Source organism: Bos taurus, chromosome 16, assembly GCF_002263795.3.
Source record: "Bos taurus isolate L1 Dominette 01449 registration number 42190680 breed Hereford chromosome 16, ARS-UCD2.0, whole genome shotgun sequence".
In the NCBI taxonomy this organism is placed as follows: domain Eukaryota; kingdom Metazoa; phylum Chordata; class Mammalia; order Artiodactyla; family Bovidae; genus Bos; species Bos taurus.
In genome coordinates, this window is record NC_037343.1 from 18,561,025 (window position 1) to 18,582,196 (window position 21,172).

Here is a 21,172-nt window from a genome sequence, read left to right on the forward strand (position 1 = left end):
ACTCTTTGCAACTCCATGAATCGCAGCACGCCAGGCCTCCCTGTCCATCACCAACTCCCGGAGTTCACTCAGACTCACATCCATCGAGTCAGTGATGCCATCCAGCCATCTCATCCTCTGTCGTCCCCTTCTCCTCCTGCCCCCAATCCCCAGCATCAGAGTCTTTTCCAATGAGTCAACTCTTCGCATGAGGTGGCCAAAGTACTGGAGTTTCAGCTTTAGCCTCATTCCTTCCAAAGAAATCCCAGGGCTGATCTCCTTCAGAATGGACTGGTTGGATCTCCTTGCAGTCCAAGGGATTCTCAAGAGTCTTCTCCAACACCACAGTTCAAAAGCATCAATTCTTTGGCACTCAGCCTTCTTCACAGTCCAACTCTCACATCCATACATGACTACTGGAAAAACCATAGCCCTGACTAGATGGACCTTTGTTGGCAAAGTAATGTCTCTGCCTTTGAATATGCTATCTAGGTTGGTCATAACTTTCCTTCCAAGGAGTAAGCATCTTTTAATTTCATGGCTGCAGTCACCATCTGCAGTGATTTTGGAGCCAAAAAAAATAAAGTCTGACACTGTTTCCACTGTTTCTCCATCTATTTACCATGAAGTGATGGGACCGGCTGCCATGATCTTCGTTTTCTGAACGTTGAGCTTTAAGCCAACTTTTCACTCTCCTCTTTCACTTTCATCAAGAGCCTTTTTAGTTTCTCTTCACTTTCTGCCATAAGGGTGCTGTCATCTGCATATCTGAGGTTATTGATATTTCTCCCGGCCATCTTGATTCCAGCTTGTGTTTCATCCAGTCCAGCGTTTCTCATGATGTACTCTGCATATGAGTTAAATAAGCAGGGTGACAATATACAGCCTTGACGTACTCCTTTTCCTATTTGGAACCAGTCTATTGTCCCATGTCCAGTTCTAACTGTTGCTTCCTGACCTGCATATAGGTTTCTCAAGAGGCAGGTCAGGTGGTCTGGTATTCCCATCTCTTGAAGAATTCTCCACAGTTGATTGTGATCCACACAGTCAAAGGCTTTCGCATAGTCAATAAAGCAGAAATAGATGTTTTTCTGGAACTCTCTTGCTTTTTCCATGATCCAGAGGATGTTGGCAATTGGATCTCTGGTTCCTCTGCCTTTTCTAAAACCAGCTTGAACATCTGGAAGTTCACGGTTCACGTATTGCTGAAGCCTGGCTTGGAGAATTTTGAGCATTACTTTACTAGCATGTGAGATGAAAGCAATTGTGTGGCAGTTTGAGCATTCTTTGGCATTGCCTTTCTTTGGGATTGGAATGAAAACTGACCTTTTCCAGTCCTGTGGCCACTGCTGAGTTTTCCAAATTTGCTGGCATATGGAGTGCAGCACTTTCACAGCATCATCTTTCAGGATTTGGAATAGCTCAACTGGAATTCCATCACCTCCACTAGCTTTGTTCGTAGTGATGCTTTCTAAGGCCCACTTGACTTCACATTCCAGGATGTCTGGCTCTAGGTCAGTGATCACACCATTGTGATTATCTGGGTCATGAAGATCTTTTTTGTACAGTTCTTCTGTGTATTCTTGTTTCTGTTAGGTCCATACCATTTCTGTCCTTTATCGAGCTCATCTTTGCATGAAACGTTCCCTTGGTATCTCTAATTTTCTTGAAGAGATCCCTAGTCTTTCCCATTCCATTGTTTTCCTCTATTTCTTTGCATTGATAGCTGAGGAAGGCTTTCTTATCTCTTCTTGCTATTCTTTGGAACTCTGCATTCAGATGCTTATATCTTTCCTTTTCTCCTTTGCTTTTTGCTTCTCTTCTTTTCACAGCTATTTGTAAGGACTCCCCAGACAGCCATTTTGCTTTTTTGCATTTCTTTTCCATGGGGATGGTCTTGATCCCTGTCTCCTGTACAATGTCATGAACCTCATTCCATAGTTCATCAGGCACTCTATCTATCAGATCTAGGCCTACTGTAAGCTTTTTATGTATGCAAGCCCTTCAACTCTGTCTTATTCACAATCCCTCCCAGAACAGAAAGATTCCAAAGTTAACCACTTCATAGGCAAATTTTAAGGTTGTCTTTCTCTGTTTCTGAAAAGTAAATTAACAGTTCTTCCAAATTATCTTTCATTTGTAATTAGTATATAATTTCATATGAAAAACAATATATTATAAAAATACACTTCAGACATATCAACATTTTTTTTTCACTCCTTCTTGGTCTTTCCCTCATCTTTAATATACTAACTCATTTAACAAGTATTTATTAAGAGATTTTTATCCACAGCCACTGTACTATATATTTGGGACACCAACATTCTGCCCACATGAAATTCATGGCACAGATTTAACAGAATAACAGAAACTTTTAGAATATTATGATGTGCTCCATTCTGACATACAACGATATGTGCTTAAAATATGATCTTTTATTCCCCCAAGATCACCACAATCAATTTCCTAGGGATCTCTCAGCTTGCTATAAAAAAGTTGAAGTAAATTTTTTCCAAAATTACTAAATCAGATTATTTCATTCTGTTCCTCCCCTCCCTTCACCAACCCTTTTTGCAATTTCATGTCTTCAAAGGGATTACACTACTCTCAAGTAAAGCCCACTTTGACCAACAAGGCCCAACAGAATGTTGCCATGCTTATCAGGGTAATCTCAAGCCATTTGCTTTGTTACTCACTCAGGGAGGTACACTGGTCTCCGTTTTGTTACTTGAGCATAACAAGACCACTCATGCCTTATAACCTTGGGCTGTATTACTTTTTATAAAGCTAGTTCTATCTGTTATGGGTAGTTCAACTATTGGCTCCTCAGAGAAGCTGCTTATTGATCATTACATTTTGTTGTTGTTCAGTCACCAAGTAGCGTCCAACTCTTTGCAACCCCATACCAGGCTCCTCTGTCCTCCACCATCTCCCAGAATTTGCTCAGATACATGTCCATTGAGTCGGTGATGCTATCTAACCATCTCATTCTGTGCAGCACTCTTTTCCTTTCGCCTTTCCCAGCATTAAGGCCTTTCCCAATGAGTCAGCTCTTTGCATCAGGTGGCCAAAGTACTGGAGATTAAGCTTCAGCAACAGTCCTTCCAATGGATATTCAGGGTTGATTTCCTTTAGGATTGACTGGCTTGATCTCCTTGTTGTCCAAGGGACTCTCAAGATTCTTCTCCAGCACCACAATTCGGAAGCATCAATTCCTCAGCGCTCAGCCTTCTTTATGGTTCAACTCTCACATTTGTACATGACTACTGGAAAATCCATAGCTACTCTTGGTCACAAAATTCTTATTTCCTTCAAGTTTGTACCCTGGCATATAATTATGTTACCTATTGAACTGATTATTGAGTGTTCTCTTATCTACCCCTAAGTCATTCTGCCTATTTTTCTCTGAGGAAAAAGAGGACCATTTCTATGGTAGATATTCAATAAATATCTGTGATTAACAAGTTACTATATAAGTGAGTAAAATTCTAGAGAGGAGGTGAACTGAGTGTGCAGTGGAGGCCCTAGATTCAATGGGATTTGAGGTCAGGGAAGATTTAACACAAAAAAAGCATATATTGAGCCTGGAAAGGCCAACAGGAAATAGTTTGTTCAAGATGGTGCTGAGACAGTTCTAGATCTTCATGTCAAGGACAAAAACATAATGTGACAAATTTTCAGAAACAAGAGAGAAACAATAGCTCAGTTTGACAGAAGCAGAAATTGTGAATTGTATAGTGGTGTATCATAATTTTTCTAAGATAACTAAAGCAAAGTAATGAAAGGCCTTGTTTACTGTGGTAATGACTTTTAAATTGTATTTTATGTATCAGTTCAGTTCAGTTCAGTTCAGTCGCTCAGTTGTGTCCGACTCTTTGCGACCCCATGAATCACAGCACGCCAGGCCTCCCTGTCCATCATCAACTCCCAGAGTTCATTCAAACTCACGTCCATCGAGTCAGTGATGCCATCCAGCCATCTCATCCTCTGTCGTCCCCTTCTCCTCCTGCCCCCAATCCCTCCCAGCATCAGAGTCTTTTCCAATGAGTCAACTCTTCGCATGAGGTGGCCAAAGTACTGGAGTTTCAGCTTTAGCCTCATTCCTTCCAAAGAAATCCCAGGGCTGATCTCCTTCAGAATGGACTGGTTGGATCTCCTTGCAGTCCAAGGGACTCTCAAGAGTCTTCTCCAACACCACAGTTCAAAAGCATCAATTCTTCCGAAAGTATGTCAAAGTAAAGGACTTTGAGAAAGTTAATTTTAGATAGATTAGGCAATGTCTAGTATGGTTTCCTACGTTTCCAGCTAAAACAACTAGATAGGTATCAATGCCATTCACTGAGGCAGGAAATAAAAGGAGGATATTCTAATGTGAATGAAAAAAGAAGAGTTCTATTAGACATATGTTTCAGATTCATTAAAAAAAAAAAAAGTATAAATACAGGTTTCCAAAAGACAGAGAAATACACAAGTCTAAAGATCTGAGCTGGAGATTGAGGTCAGAGGCCATGATATGATTAGAACTATTCACAGAAACTCCAGTCTTTTCACGTAGCATTTATTCCACTCTCCCATTGTTGTAAAGCAAGGCCATGATAATAAAATGTGATAAGCATTGTTGTATGTCATGTCTGCAAAGTTGTTCTTAGAGACTGTGCAATTTCCCAGTTCATTTGATCAACCATAATGAGTGCTGGATCCCAGCCAACCAGTTTGTTTAACCTTTATTGAGTTAAGACATAGAGATATTGGAAGCTAGACTATTACAGAAAAGACTAGTCTCTCATTACTAAAGAAAATTTCAACTCATGAAAGCAGATGAGATATCTGAAAAGTGTTTAAGAAGAAAAGCATTGTAAGAACAGAGGCTGCGGATGGAACACCATCACTTGAAGGTCCAATCAATGAATATCTTCAAATGTTGCAAAGTAGAAGCATTTGAAAGAAAACTTTATTTTAAGTAAAAACAGTGTCACTGAAGCAAAAAAAGGGAATTTTCAAGGGAGAAATAGAAATTAAACATGAGCTATTAAAATAAGAACTGGAATCAGTAATGACTTCAGTGAGAAAAGTTTCATTGGGATTGCTTGAAGCTACAGGGCAATCAGGATTAAACAGGAAATAACACTATTTTTAGGAAACTTTTCTGTAAAAAGTAAGATGCTGTTTTCTCTGCAAGGAGGAAAATTTAAATAATTAAAATGGTTTAAATTTATCATCAGAATTTCTTTTATTTCACCTTTTAATTGTATCAGTAGACATGAATATTGTATGTAAAATATACAGTGCCTTAAATGCTGGGAGAAAATGTACACAATTAAAATGAAGATCAAGTGCTCCCTTCAGCAGCAAATGTACTAAAACTGAAATGGTACAGAGATGATTAGTATAGCCCCTGTGCAAGGATAACACGCAAATTCGTGACATGTTCCATATTTTCCTGAAAATGGCTATACTATTCAAAGCAATTTACACATTCAAAGAAATCCCTATCAAATTACCAATGGCATTTCTCACAGAATTAGAACTTTTTTTACAACTGGTACAGAAACACAGATGACCAAGAATAGCCAGAGCAATCTTGAGAAAGAAAAAAGGCTGGAGGAATCAGGCTCCCTGGTTCCGACTATATTACAAAGCTACAGTAATCAAAACTATATGGTACTGGCCCAAAACTAGAAAGATATATCAATGGAACAGGATAGGAAATCCAAAAACAAACCCATGCACCTATGGTCACCTAACCATAACAATGGAGTCAAAGACAAACAATAGAGAAAATACAGTCTCTTCAATAAGTGGTCCTGGGAAAATTAGACAGCTACATGTAAAAAAATAAAATTAAAACATTCTTTAAAACCATACAAAAAATAAATTCAAAAAATATTAAAGACCTAAATGTAAGGCCAAATACTATAAAACTCTTAGAAGAAAACATAGGCAGTAAAATATACGACATAAATCGCAACATGATTTTTTTCAACCCATCTCCTAGAGTAATGAAAATAAAACAAAAATAAATAAATGGGATCTAATCAAACTTAAAAAGTTTTGCAGAGCAAAGGAAATCATAAAGAAAACCTACAGAATGGGAGAAAATATTTGCAAATGAAGCAACCAACAAGGGAATTATCTCCAAAATATTGAAGCAGCTCATGCAGCACCTTATCAAAAAAACAAACAACCCAATCAAACAATGGGTGGAAGATCTAAATACATATTTCCCCAAAGAAGACATACAGATAGCCAAAAACACATGAAAATATGTTCAAAATCACTAATAATTCGGTTCACTTCAGTTCAGTCACTCAGTCACGTCCGACTCTTTGCGACCCCATGAATTGCAGCACGCCAGACGTCCCTGTCCATCACCAACTCCCGGAGTTCATTCAAACTCACGTCTATCGAGTCGGTGATGCCATCCAGCCATCTCATCCTCTGTCGTCCCCTTCTCCTCCTGCCCTCAATCCCTCCCAGCATCAGAGTCTTTTCCAATGAGTCAACCCTTCGCATGAGGTGGCCAAAGTATTGGAGTTTCAGCTTTAGCATCATTCCTTCCAATGAACAACCAGGACTGATCTCCTTTAGAATGGACTGGTTGGATCTCCTTAAGGGACTCTCAAGAGCCTTCTCCAACACCACAGTTTAAAAGCATCAATTCTTCAGTGCTCAGCTTTCTTCACAGTCCAACTCTCACATCCATACCTGACCACAGGAAAAACCATAGCCTTGACTAGACGGACCTTTGTTGGCAAAGTAACGTCTCTGCTTTTGAATATGCTATCTAGGCTGGTCATAACTTTCCTTCCAAGGAGTAAGCGTCTTTTAATTTCATGGCTGCAGTCACCATCTGCAGTGATTTGGGAGCCCAAAAAAATAAAGTCTGACACTGTTTCCACTGTTTCCCCATCTATTTCCCATGAAGTGATGGGACCAGACGCCATGATCTTCGTTTTCTGAATGTTGAGCTTTAAGCCAACTTTTTCACTTTCCTCTTTCACTTTCACCAAGAGGCTTTTTAGTTCCTCTCACTTTCTGCATATCTGAGGTTATTGATATTTCTCCCGGCAATCTTGATTCCAGCTTGTGTTCTTCCAGCCCAGTGTTTCTCATGATGTACTCTGCATATAAGTTAAATAAACAGGGTGACAATACACAGCCTTGATGAACTCATTTTCCTATTTGGAACCAGTCTGTTGTTCCATGTCCAGTTCTAACTGTTGCTTCCTGAGAGATGCAAATCAAAACCACAATGCGGTATCACCTCACATTGGTCAGAATGGCCAACATCAAAATATCTATAAACAATAAATGCTGAAAAGGGTGTGGAGAAAAGGTAAACCTCCTACACTGTTGGTCGGAATGTAAACTGACACAACCACTATGGAGAACAGTATCAGTTCAGTTCAGTTCAGTAGCTCAGTCGTGTCTGACTCTTTGTGACCCCATGGACTGCAGCACGCCAGGCTTCCCTGTCCATCACCAACTCCCAGAGCTTGCTCAAACTCATGTTCATTGAGTTGGTGATGCCATCTAACCACCTCATCCTCTGTTGTCCCCTTCTCCTTCCACCTTCAATCTTTCCCAGCATCAGGGTCTTTTCAAATGAGTCAGCTCTTCGCATCAGGTGGCCCATCTATTGGAGTTTCAGCTTCAGCATCAAGTCCCTCAAATGAATATTAAGGACTGATTTCCTTTAGGATGGACTGGTTGGATCTCCTTACAGTCCAGGGGACTCTCAAGAGTATTCTTCAAGACCACAGTTCAAAAGCATCAATTCTTAAGCACTCAGCTTTCTTTATAGTCCAACTCTCACATCCATACATGACTACTGGGAAAACCATAGCTTTGACTAGATGGACCTTTGTTGGCCACAGACAAGAGTACAAAGTTTCTTTAAAAAGCAAAAATATACCTAACAACTGACCCAGCAATCCCGTATCTGGGCATTATACCCATACAAAACGATAATTTGGAAATACACATGCACTCCAAATTCACTGCAGCACTATTTCCAATAGCCAAGACGTGGAAGCAACATAAATGTCCATCAACAGAGGAATGGATAAAGATGTTGGGAAGATCCCCTAAAGAAGGGCATGGCAACCCACTCCAATATTGTTCCCTGGAAAACTCCATGGACAGAGGAGCCTGGTGGGCTATGGTCCCTAGGGTCGCAAAGAGTTGGACACAACTGAAGCATGCACACATGCACATATTTACAATGAAATATTATTCAGCCATAAAAAACAATGAAATGATTCTACTTGCAGCAACATAAATAGACCTAGAGATTCTCATACTGAGTGAAGTAAGTCAGAGAGAGAAAGACAAATATCATATGGTAGTGGTTATATGTGGAATCTAAAAAGGGGGTATGAATGAACTTATCTATAAAACAGAAACAGAATATAGAAAATTTCTACAGATGTATAAAACAAACATGATTATCAGGAGGTAAGCAAGAAGTGATAAACTGGGAGACTGGGATTGACACATGCACACTACTATATCCTAAATAGATAACTAATAAGAACTTACTGTATGACACAAGCAACTCTACTCAGTACTCTATAATGGTCTGTATGGGAAAAAAATCTAGAAAAGAGTGAATCGAGTGTGCTGATTCACTTTGTACACCTGAAATTAACACAACATTGAAAATCAGTTGTACTCCAATAATCTTTTTTTAAATAAAATGATCAGTGTAAGTGATTTTAGAACAAAGTAGAATTTTTACATGAATTATTCCACTAAAGCTTTATACAGGTTCTACCAGAAGTATGGTAAATATACAAGGATAAAAGATTTATTTAGTATAATGAGTCACTACATATACACACATTGCCACATGTGTATATTTAACACATATTATATAACTATATTGGTACTGAGAAGAATTATAACAATTTAGTGAAATATATTTCATTTCAGAATCAAATTTCTATATATTTTTGGAATGCATTACTATCTAGAAAATATATACTCCAGGTTTGCAGTATTTCTCTTAAATTTGGTTGTTCTACAACTTGAACTTGCCCAAAGGTAGAGCCATGTGCATATTTTTATAAGTAAATTATCATTTAGTTAAATACAGTATTATAGTCTTCTTTAGATAGAACTTTTAAATATTGACTATTTTGAATTAATATATGTTGCTGCTGCTAAGTCGCTTCAGTCGTGTCCGACTCTGTGCAACCCCATAGATGGCAGCCCACCAGGCTCCCCCATCCCTGGGATTCTCCAGGCAAGAACACTGGAGTGGGTTGCCATTTCCTTCTCCAATGCATGAAAGTGAAAAGTGAAAGTGAAGTCGCTCAGTCGTGTCTGACTCTTAGCAACCCCATGGACTGCAGCCTACCAGGCTCCTCCACCCATGGGATTTTCCAGGCATACAAATTAATTATTCTAAATCTACAAGTTTTTAAGAGCACAGACCCTTACTAAATTTTATGTAGGGTAGGAATGAATCAGTTCAAAAGAAAGCAAGATTTAATAGCTTTGGCTCAATAAGTGTTTGAGATGATAAATTTTTAGAGAGAAATGAATGGTTAATTTTCTGAGCCTCAAAATAATATTTTGTTATCTTGTGCAGTAGATACCATTCTGAATATCAATAATGTTTTAAAGCTGTTTAAGTTGATGATAAGCTTAAAATGTAAATTTATGTAGTAATGAGAGAATTATTTGTGTAAGAAATGCAGCAAATTTGAAGTAATATAAAACCAGGACAAGCTTTTAGAAAGGATGAGAACCCTAGTGGGGTATGGTTTTGGACACTCTCTATTCATGCTGATGGGATGAGAAACTATTATTATCCTTGCTAACTAAGATTGTGATAACAAGATCATCCTTTCTTCCTCAGATTTTTTCCTTCTGTTTTTAATTATAATTTAGTTTTTCCAAGCTATTAGCCACTATGTACTATCATACAAATTAGTTCATAAAATTAAGCTATAAAAGAGGGTATTTAATTTTTTTGACACATAACAGTTACCTAAATAGCATTCTACTCCTAAAAATGTCAGATAAATATTCTTTAGCTATGGCACAGTGATCAAAAATCCATTCCTTAATATAAAATCTGAATAATTATGTGCTATAAGATGTGAGAAGTTTACTCTAGCTTTCACCCTATAATTATACAAGAACTCCACAAAAAAACATCCTATTCCCCATACGCAAAAATTCTCTAAAACACTGCTTCTTAAAAGTCTGGTCTGCACGTTAGTAGAAGACTGAAAACTAATACAGTTCATGACAAGATCAATAGGTTATTTGGGAGTAAGTGTTTAGGAACTTATATTGCAATATGGCATTGTTAAGACATCTAAGAATGTCATTTTAATTGCCTGGGTATTCATTTTTATTTATTGATTTTTAAGGTCTTTTTCTCTTTGGGGTGGGGGGACAGATAATTTGAGAGGTACAGGGGTGGTACTTATCTTTGCATCTTTAGGCAAATGATTTAGTGGCCAAACGATTTAGTAGCAAAAAAATGTACTTATTATATTCAGGACACTATGTCATAATGAATACCAGATAATTCTCTAGTAATGGAAAAATCTAAGTGAATATACATTAATTCTTAAATGATCTTGAAGACAGTAATTACATAATTTGTTTGATCCAGTTCTAGGTTAGTGGACCCATATCACTAAGATTAATCTCTCTCTTTTCTTTCTTCTTTCTTTTCTTTTTTTTTTTTTTCTGACAGACTCTAACCATTTGGCTTTGGTGAATATCTATAATTCATATTTATTAGTAACTTTATGTAACACTGAAATAAGCTCTTTTTATGTAATGCATCTAATTAAAATGCCTGAGTGTATTTCAGCTGTGATTTCACACTGATGTCTACTCTGACTACATCATGTTCTTAGTTCTTGGGTCATCTCTTCAAGAAGTTGGTGGTCCCTCGAATCACACGAAAGTGTTTCTCTGATATCTGTGGATTAATTTATCTAGGCTCAAATCAGAAGAAGCACTGCTTCATGTACATAGATACAGCTCCAACTTCCTACATAGCACAGAGACTCATAAAGCTATTGGTCTGCTCAGAAAAAGTCCATGTTAGAGCAAAACAGAATCTCCTAAGACACTCAGATGTGGCCATTGGACCCCAAGCATGATCATTCAGAAATGCAACCTCTTACAAAAGTTTTAGTAGTCTGAATTGGACCGTTCCTTTTTACTTTAGATAAATCTGCTTTATCAGTAATTAGACTTTCCTTTCTTCCAAAAAAATAAAAATGATCATTGGATGTCATGAAAAATGATCTTGAGAAATTTGTTAATCCCCAAATTCATAAGGACCACAAAACACACACTTTTCTCACATAGATGTAGAAAAAAATCTATGGTATGCATAATTGTAACCTGAGGTTTTGTGAAACATGATACTTTTCCCCCTTCCAGTACAAAAATGCTATGAAACAAGGAAGGAAGAGTTACTGTGCCACGATAAAATGCAATTTTTGCTTGACTGCAAGCTTATGTGAAAGAGGATTTTAGTCTTAATTTTTAGTAAAATGGGACCAGAAGGGCCAAAAGCAATCAAAATGCCTGCTGCATTTTCAGAAACACAAAGCTTGGCTGTTTTCAACTCTGTCTCCAGCTCCTCCTTGAATACATGTCTTCTCCAAGGCATTTTCTTCTAGTCCAGAGCAGTCCTCTGTGTTGACCACTTGCCCTGACCTAGAATATTTCACCTCTAGGATTTTTGATTTACATTCTCAAGAGAAATTGCTTTTGCAATGGCATGGTTATTAGATGCAGACGCTTCCAAGTTCACATTTTCAAAAAAATAATACTTGTAGAAATACTCAAACCTAGCATTCTGATAGTAAAGGTCAGTTGTGTTGGCATAACAGAGGCTTCACTACGTATTACTCCACATAAATGTTTCTACAGGCTTCTTCCCTTCAAAATAAACTTTCCTTAAGGATTGGGAGTTTGGGATTAGTAGACGAAAGCAAGCTATTACCTATAGGATGTATAAGCAACTACTGCATAGCACAGGGAGTTACATTCAATATCCTGTGATAAACCATAATAGAAAGGAATATGAAAAATAACGTGTATATATACGTATAACTGAGTTTTCTATACAGAAACAATTAACACAACACTGAAATCAACTATACGTCAATTAAATACGTTTTTTTAAAAAATCCCATCTCCTTGCAATGTGACATATGTCTTATACATGCCTTCACACTGTATTAACCACCTTTCAAATTCCCTAAACGTGTACCTCTTACTGGGTAAGCAACTTCTTTCACTGGCTAGAGGACCTATGCTAAGCCGCTTCAGTCACATCCAACTCTGTGCAGCCCCATAGATGGCAGCCCACCAGGCTCCCCCGTCCCTGGGATTCTCCAGGCAAGAACACTGGAGTGGGTTGCCATTTCCTTCTCCAATGCAGGAAAGTGAAAAGTGAAAGTGAAGTCGCTCAGTCATGTCCGACTCCTAGCGACCCCATGGACTGCAGCCTACCAGGCTCCTCTGTCCATGGGATTTTCCAGGCAAGAGTACTGGAGTGGGTTGCCATTGCCTTCTCCGAGAGGACCTATAAAAATGGTTTTATCAATTGCCCTGTTTTTTTTTTGCCACACCGCCCAGCTTACAGGATCTTAGTTTCCTCACCAGGCACTGAACTCAGGCCACTGGCAGTAAAAGCACAGACCATCACGGAATCCCCTTAATTGCCTTCTCTTCTTCCTACTTAAAGTGGAAAATGCATTTTCTCTCATACTATATTTTAGCCACAGGTAGTTTTGACATCCGCCTATTTATTTTCTATAGTCTTGGGTCATACCTAGCTTTAGTTCATTTAGCCTCTCAAGCAATCATCTACTGTCCATAAGTGGAAGATGTGAGTCCACCTTAAATTACCCCCAGATTCTTGCCAGACACAAATGAAACCTGTTTCTAAATGTCAGTTAAATAAAAAATTCAAGATTGGTTACTCCTCTATTCTTACTACTTCTTGTCCTAAGTTCTTGAAACTGAAGCTTATGCTGAAGTCCTATCTCTCTGAGATGGCTCTTGCTATTTTAAGACCTTACACAGGCTGCAGAAAACTCTATTACTGAGTCTCATGGTCACAACACCAGCTCAGGTATCGTTTCCCAAAGCACCGCACTGACACTGTTCCCTCTTTCCTAAAGGTGGATTTCTCTCTCTCATCATATATATACGTCCCCTGGAGGAGGGCATGGCAATCCATTCCAGTATTCTTACCTGAAGAACCCCAGGGTCAGGCGGGCTACAGTCCACAGGGTTGCAAAGAGACAACTGAAGAGACTAAGTATGCATACACACACACACACACACACACACACACATGCACACACACACATATATATATCTTTCTCCCTTTCTCTCTCTTCTGTCCTTTCAGTCTTGACTGTTTTCTTTTCCAGAAAATGCCCTACATCTATGAACCCTTACACCCATGTTCTGAGCTCTGGTTTCCAGCTGAGATAATCCCTTTTCTAGGTAACAGGTTTCCCTGGTGGCTCAGATGGTAAAGAATCTGCCTGCAATGTGGGAGACCTGGGTTCGATCCCTGGGTTGGGAAGATCCCCTGGAGGAGAACATGGCAACCCACTCCAGTATTCTTGCCTGGAGAATCCCCATAGACAGAGGAGCCTGGCAGGCTACAGTCCATGGGGTCATAAAGAGCCAGACAGGACTGAATACCTAAGCACAGGTAACAGGTAATTTACTATTTCAGTGAATTCCTTGCTTGACTGCCAAGGAATGCTCTGTGGGCCCATCCTGGTCCACTCTGACAGCTCTGTATAACTTCAGATCTCAGGAGGAAATCTTGAGGCAAGATTTTTACTTCTAAGATTTTGCTGGTATCCTCTTCAGCAACCAGCTTTGCAAAGGAAGAGTACTTGGAAACATGGTGCATGCAAAAGTAATGGTCAAGATGTTATAAAGGAGTGAAAGGGATAACCAGGATAAGAAAGGTCAAATGATATATTTGGAAGATAAGTTTGCCTGGGACATTTGCTTAGGGATTTATTTAGAGAGAATGTCAAAAAGCAACATAGACAATGACTAAAATATGATGGGATGAACAATTTCTTGCCACCATAGCCCATGTCTTCGACCTTAGGCCTCCCCATGAAGAGAATCATAAATCTCTACAACCTGGTCATGTGCTAAGTAACTTCAACCCCAGCATCCTTGCAGTTTCACAAGTGGTAGGGAAGAGGCCCGAATAGACAGCCCCCCAGGAGTCAAATGTGGAAACTGCAATGCAATGTACTCATTTACAGGAATATAGAAAAGAAGACAGTGGATCTATAGACAGCTTGTGTGGGTGAAACAAATGAGTAATTAAAATGTGCTGCAATAGGAATGCTAGAAGAGAATCTGGGAGGAAGACATAACTCAAGATAAAGAAAGAGATATACATGAAAGCTTTCTGTGAAGAGATATTTGGATAAAGTTTTAAAGAAATCATGCCAATAAGAAGGGGATGAGGAACCCAGCCAGTGTGAGAACATGGACTTGAGTGACTGAGGAGGTGTGGCACGTAGTCTGGCGTTTTGACATTTATTTCTGGAACACAGGTTGAGTTTGAAGGATCAGAGTTTGGAGAGATATGCTGGGTCCAAATCCCAAGGGATCTTTAGTGCCAAGTTAAGGAATTTGATGTTTCCTTTTTGAAACTAGGAGACATGATCTGCTTTGCATTCTTGAAGACAATTTTAGTAACATTGTTGAGAATAATTTGTAGGGAGGTTATGATCAAAGGCTGAGAATTGGGTATGAATTTATGCAGCCTTTTAAGTGAGAGATGATGAAGGTCTAAATGAAATCTTCAACAAGGGGAAATTAAAAGAAAGACTTAGTGATTGTTGGATATTAGATGTAAGGAAAGAGAGATATATTCAGTTTCCTGCTTTGGGAAACTTGCATAGACAATAAATAATTCCAGTTATCAATAATGAAAATATAAAAGGAAAATCAGGATGAAGTGGGATGGGGGAAATAGGCTTGGTTTGGTACATGCTGAATTTGAAGAACAGTTTCATCTTTATCTAGGAATATTCAGTGGGCCATTAGAAGCATGTAATTGGAATTTCAAAGAGAGGTACCATGGTGGAAGTTGAGAATTTTGAAAGGATTTGATTACTCAGGCAATGTTGTAATTTAAAAACAGGAACCATACAGAACAACTCTTAAGAGTCAGGTAGATGGAGAGTGCAAAATCAGAACTGACCACACAAAGTAGGAAATGAACTGGAAGAAGTTATCCTGAGACACTGTCAAAGACGGGAAACAAGTAAGTAAGGGAATTGATTTTATTCAGGCTTTTGCAATAGGGAGAGAATTTCAGATCCAAAAATCAGTGCTTTTTGCCTCAGATTTTATAGGGAGGAGATAGGGTGATTTACAGTTTGAAGACGTATATGTGGCCTTAAAGGAGATTAGGTATAATTATAATCACAAAGTGCAATGTCACTGAGATCAAGGAAGAAAGAAGTGATAAGAATGAGTTGGTGCTTATTAGTTAGACTAATTTAAATGAAACGAGAAAAATCCTTTCTCCAAATAGAGAAGTGAGCCCTGAAAGAGTAGTTTGAGAACAGTGAATACACAAGTCAGATAACATGTGATATGCAATATCAGCAATATTGAGAAGTCACATACCATTAATGCACATTTGCTTGTGTTCTTATAAAGTGAAAGTCGCTCAGCCATGTCTGACTCTTTGAGACCTCATGGACTATACAGTCCATGGAATTCTCCAGGCCAGAATACTGGTGGGTATCCTTTCCCTTCTCCAGGGGATCTTCCCAAACCAGGGACTGAACCCAGGTCTCCTGCATTGCAAGCGGATTCTTTACCAACTGAGCCACCAGAGAAGCCCTTTTCTTATAAATGTATACTATCTATAAATTATTGCAAAGGGATAGAGTTACTCAGTGTTTCAGAACCAAGGGAAGATGTTGCCATGCTTTGTAAGCAGAAGGGAAATAGTGGGTGGAAAACAAGAGATTAAAAATAGTAGGACTTCCCTGGTGGTCCAGTGGTTAAGAATATGCCTGTCAACATGGGGGACATGGGTTCAATCCCTGGTCTGGGACGTTCCCACATGCTGTGAGGCAACTAAGCCCATGTGTCACAACAACCAAAGCCCGTGCACCCTAGAGTCAGCGTTCTGCAACAAGAGAAGCCACCAGGAAGCCTGAACACCGCAACTAGAGAGTAGCCCCCGCTGGCCACAAGTAGACAAAGCCCACATGCGGCAACAAAGAGCGTGGGCACTGCAGCGAAGATCACACAGCCATACGCAAAATAAAAATGTCTTCAAAAATACTGCTGTTTCAAAATTTTTAATTTGTAATAAAAACTTTGATATGAATCTAAAGGAGATCAGTCCTGGGTGTTCATTGGAGGGACTGGTGCTAAAGCTGAAACTCCAATACTTTGGCCACCTCATGCGAAGAGTTGACTCATTGGACAAGACTCTGATGCTGGGAGGGATTGGGGGCAGGAGGAGAAGGGGACGACAGAGGATGAGATGGCTGGATGGCATCACTGACTCGATGGACATGAGTCTGAGTGAACTCCGGGAGTTGGTGATGGAGAGGGAGGCCTTGCGTGCTGCAATTCATGGGGTCACAAAGAGTCGGACACAACTGAGCAACTGAATTGAACTGAACTGAACTGAAAGGTATATATATGAAATTCTCTATGAGCGTGTCAAGACATCAAAAATATGATTCGGACCATGGAAATATTTGGGGAAGCAATACACAGATTTGTGGAATACACATATGAAATGATGATAATCTCTCTCTCTCTCTCGCTCTTTTTTTTTTTTGACCATGCTGTGAAGATTGCAGTATTTTAGTTCCCCTACTAGGGGCTGAACCTGCACACTTGGCAGTGAAACACAGAGTCCCAACCCCTGGATCACCAGGGAATTCCCATAACCTCTTCTGAGGAGATTAATGAAATTTCCTTAAGCATCACAAGCTAAATTAGGATTTTGGTAAATAGAACTGACATCGGATGGGAATTTATGTGATAAAGCATGAAAATGCTGAACTCTGAATTATGAGGGACACTTAATAGCTTAGAGATAGAGTTACAGTGTACATGTTTACGCCTCAATCTCAAAAATCTTCCATCTAAAGTAGTAATATTCAATATGTCCCATAGTTGCAACATGTGGAGCACAAAATATTCAGAATACAAATAGATGATAAAACACCCCCAGGGTAATAAATGATTGGTGGCAAACCTTTGTCAAACATACTGAAATTTAAAATGTCCTCAGGAAGATGCGGTTCTCAAACTGAACTTTAAAAATTGCACATCTAGGGAGGGACAGACTCTTTTATAAGTAAAACGTTCTGACATTAGACAGCGCTGCTGCTGCTGCTGCTGCTAAGTCACTTCAGTCGTGTCCGACTCTGTGCGACCCCATAGACAGGAGCCCACCAGGCTTCCCCATCCCTGGGATTCTCCAGGCAAGAACACTGGAGTGGGTTGCCATTTCCTTCTCCAATGCAGCAAAGTGAAAAGTGAAAGTGAAGTCGCTCAGTCGTGTCCGACTGCAGCCCACCAGGCTTCTCCGTCCATGGGATTTTCCAGGCAAGAGTGCTGGAGTGGGGTGCCATTGCCTTCTCTGAGAGAGCGCTAGCTCAGTCCAAAAGGGGATACTTACACTAGCATCATGCTGTACAATTTGAGCAGAAATATAAATACAATCCACAGATATTATCCAGGAAAGCTCTCATTAATTTTCAAAATGTTCAACTCCCTTCACATTTAAGGTTTGCAAAGTTCTTTGCCAAAAATGCTCCGGAGCATAATCCAGGGCTGATCGTCGCTGAAGTTCTCCTAATTTTACACCGCCCAGATTCTATTTTCCAATATGTCCTGCGTGCTCTGCTTTGTTTCATTTGCTTGTTAACTTTGTTTTGTTTATCCACATGCTTGCCTGGCTATTCCCTGATTATATCAGGACTCGTTAATATTGATGGAAAAATCAAAGAATTTTGAAGAGAAAATGTTAGACAATTGATTTTTTTTCCTCTTTGATGAAAAATATGCCCATGTCTACTTATTCATCTCTGTTAGGGTGATACATCATTTTAAAGCTCTCAGAAAGGAATCTGTTGACAAAAACACAAAACCTCAAAGAAAGTTATCCTCTTTGACAATCAATTCTGAGAGTTCATGTATTTATCCTAAAGAAATGACCTGAAATCATGTAAGGTTAAAAAAAAAAAAAAAAGGTTCCTGTTCAAGATATTTACTGAAGAATATAAATTTAAAATAATCCCAATTTGTAACTATAGGGACATGAAATCTGTGTGTTTCGTTGAGTAACATACAGATATTTAGGTAAGCTGTATGGAGTTTCATAGCAAGATAAACTATTAAGTGTTAGATGAAAGGAGGAAGAAACACTATTATACACATATATGATCACAATTTATAGAAACAAAATGACCTGAAAGATACATAAGAAAATATAAACTCTAGATGACTTTTCTTTAAGATTATATTCTGCCATTGCTTCTACATTTATATAGTTTTCACATTTTTCTGAAGTATACATGTATTATTATATAAGTGAAAAGATCTATTTTAATTTTCAAATAATAGTTAAAAAAAAAATAAAGTCATCGCTCATTGATCCCAGATGAGCGCACATGGGAAGAACCTAAGAAATACTGTCACTGACAATCAAATTTTTGGTATAAATATGACCTAATCATGAGAATCATCTTCTTGAGCTTTTGGGCTCCAAAAACCATTGATAAAATGCAAATACATTATGGGGATCATTGGTGCACCACCATGACATCTATGAAGCTATCTATCAGTGTCTAATTTGCTTAATCTACATAGAGGAAGGCCCAGATGTATAGATCAGTCTTATGGACTCTGTGGGAGAGGGGGAGGGTGGGGATATTTGGGAGAATGGCATTGAAACATGTATAATATCATGTATGAAACAAGTCGCCAGTCCAGGTTCGATGCACGATACTGGATGCTTGGGGCTGGTGCACTGGGACGACCCAGAGGGAGGGTATGGGGAGGAAGGAGGGAGGAGGGTTCAGGATGGGGAACACAGGTATACCTGTTGTGGATTCATTTTGATATTTGGCAAAACTAATACAATATTGTAAAGTTAAAAAATAAAATTAAATTAAAAAAAAAAAGAAATAGAGTCTAAGGGAAAACTGTGTTCTTTAGTAGACAGAGTAGGAAAGGAACCTCTGAAGCATGAGACCTGGTTTAGTAAACCCAGTTAAGACATATATGGTGATTTCCATGGTGATCCAGTGGTTCAGACTGCCTTCCAATGCAGGGCATGTGTGTTCCATCCCTAATTAGGCAGCTAAGAGCCCACATACCTTGTGGCCAAAAATCCAAGACATAAAACAGAAACAATGTTGTAACAAATTCAATAAAGAATTTAAAAATGGTCCATGTCAAAAAAAGTATTTTAAAAAAAGATATATGTATCACATAAAGCCCTAGCAATTATCAGCTGTTCAATGACCACTATAAAATTTTAAATGCTTGCCAATTAAACCATGACACAATGCTATAACTTGAAATTTGTCTTTTTTCTCCCCTGTAAAAGCTATAGTGGACTTTTAAAATATATAGTAATCACTCTTATGCATATATAAACAGGAAAACAGGAGCAAAATGAACTTGTTAGAATATTTCTAACATTATGTTTCAAGTCTAACTCTTTTGAATAACTTTGCAAGTTGGAGCCATTTATGCCTATGTTTTTCACACAACATCATTAAATAAGTTGGCGGTGGAACTGTCACCCAAGCTTCCCAAGTTTTGATGCTGTCACTTTCGTAATCATACCAGAAGGTGTCAATGTGAGACACACGATCCCTCCTCGAGTTGATCTAAAATGGTTTGTGAAATGAAACGCTAAGGGTGTGTCACGTCTAATCAGGAAAGACAAACTCACACATATGGCGACAGCTAACCCCTGACTGCTGCCCAGCCAGCAGTGCATGTGAGCCTACGAGGCCCCCACAGGTGACAAAACACATTCCAATTTCACAGAAATCCAACTGTTTTAAAAGCTGCATTTCAGAATCTACAAAAAAAGGGAACAAGATACTAGATAACAGGCCAGTAAAGAATATGGGTGTTCTCCCATACTCTTTGTGGGAGGTGGGAATATGACCTGAGGACAGTTTCATGAAGGAAGACTCAGATGGCCACTAACAGACTGGGTATTTAACTCTCCCACATAGGCATAGCTGTATTACAATTTCCATTTTATAAAAGAGACAGATACCCAGCATTTAATATATAGTAAACACTAGGAAAAAACAAGAGAGTTCCAGAAAAACATCTACTTTTGCTCTATTGACTATGCCAAAGCCTTTGACTGTATGGATCACAATAAGCTGTGGAAAATTCTGAAAGAGATGGGAATACCAGACCACCTGACCTGCTTCTTGAGAAACCTGTATGCAGGTCAGAAAGCAACAGTTAGAACTGGACATGGAACAACAGACTGGTTCCAAATAGGAAAAGGAGTTCGTCAAGGCTGTATATTGTCACCCTGCTTATTTAACCTCTATGCAGAGTACATCATGAGAAACGTTGGGCTGGAAGAAACACAAGCTGGAATCAAGATTGTCGGGAGGAATAGCAATAACCTCAGGTATGCAGATGACACCTCCCTTATGGCAGAAAGTGAAGAGGAACTAAAAAGCCTCTTGATGAAAGTGAAAGAGGAGAATGAAAAAGTTGGCTTAAAACTCAACATTCAGAAAACTAAGATCATGGCACCTGGTCCCATCACTTCATGGGAAATAGATGGGGAAACAGTGGAAACAGTGTCAGACTTTATTTTGGGGGGCTCCAAAATCACTGCAGATGGTGATTGCAGCCATGAAATTAAAAGACGCTTACTCCTTGGAAGGAAAGTTATGACCAACCTGGATAGCATATTCAAAAGCAGAGACATTACTTTGCCAACAAAGGTCCGTCTAGTCAAGGCTATGGTTTTTCCTGCGGTCATGTATGGATGTGAGAGTTGGACTGTGAAGAAGGCTAAGCGCCAAAGAATTGATGCTTTTGAACTGTGGTGTTGGAGAAGACTCTTGAGAGTCCCTTGGACTGCAAGGAGATCCAACCAGTCCATTCTGAAGGAGATCAG

The 21,172-nt window shown here is 39.0% G+C and overlaps 1 non-coding gene across 1 annotated transcript; it reads left to right on the top strand.

Moving 5' to 3' along the window:
- The first annotated feature begins 5,312 nt into the window (after window positions 1-5,312).
- On the top strand, window positions 5,313-5,419 carry LOC112441932 (U6 spliceosomal RNA). The gene has a single exon (XR_003029887.1). It is a non-coding gene; the product is annotated as a U6 spliceosomal RNA (small nuclear RNA).
- The last annotated feature ends 15,753 nt before the right edge of the window (window positions 5,420-21,172 follow it).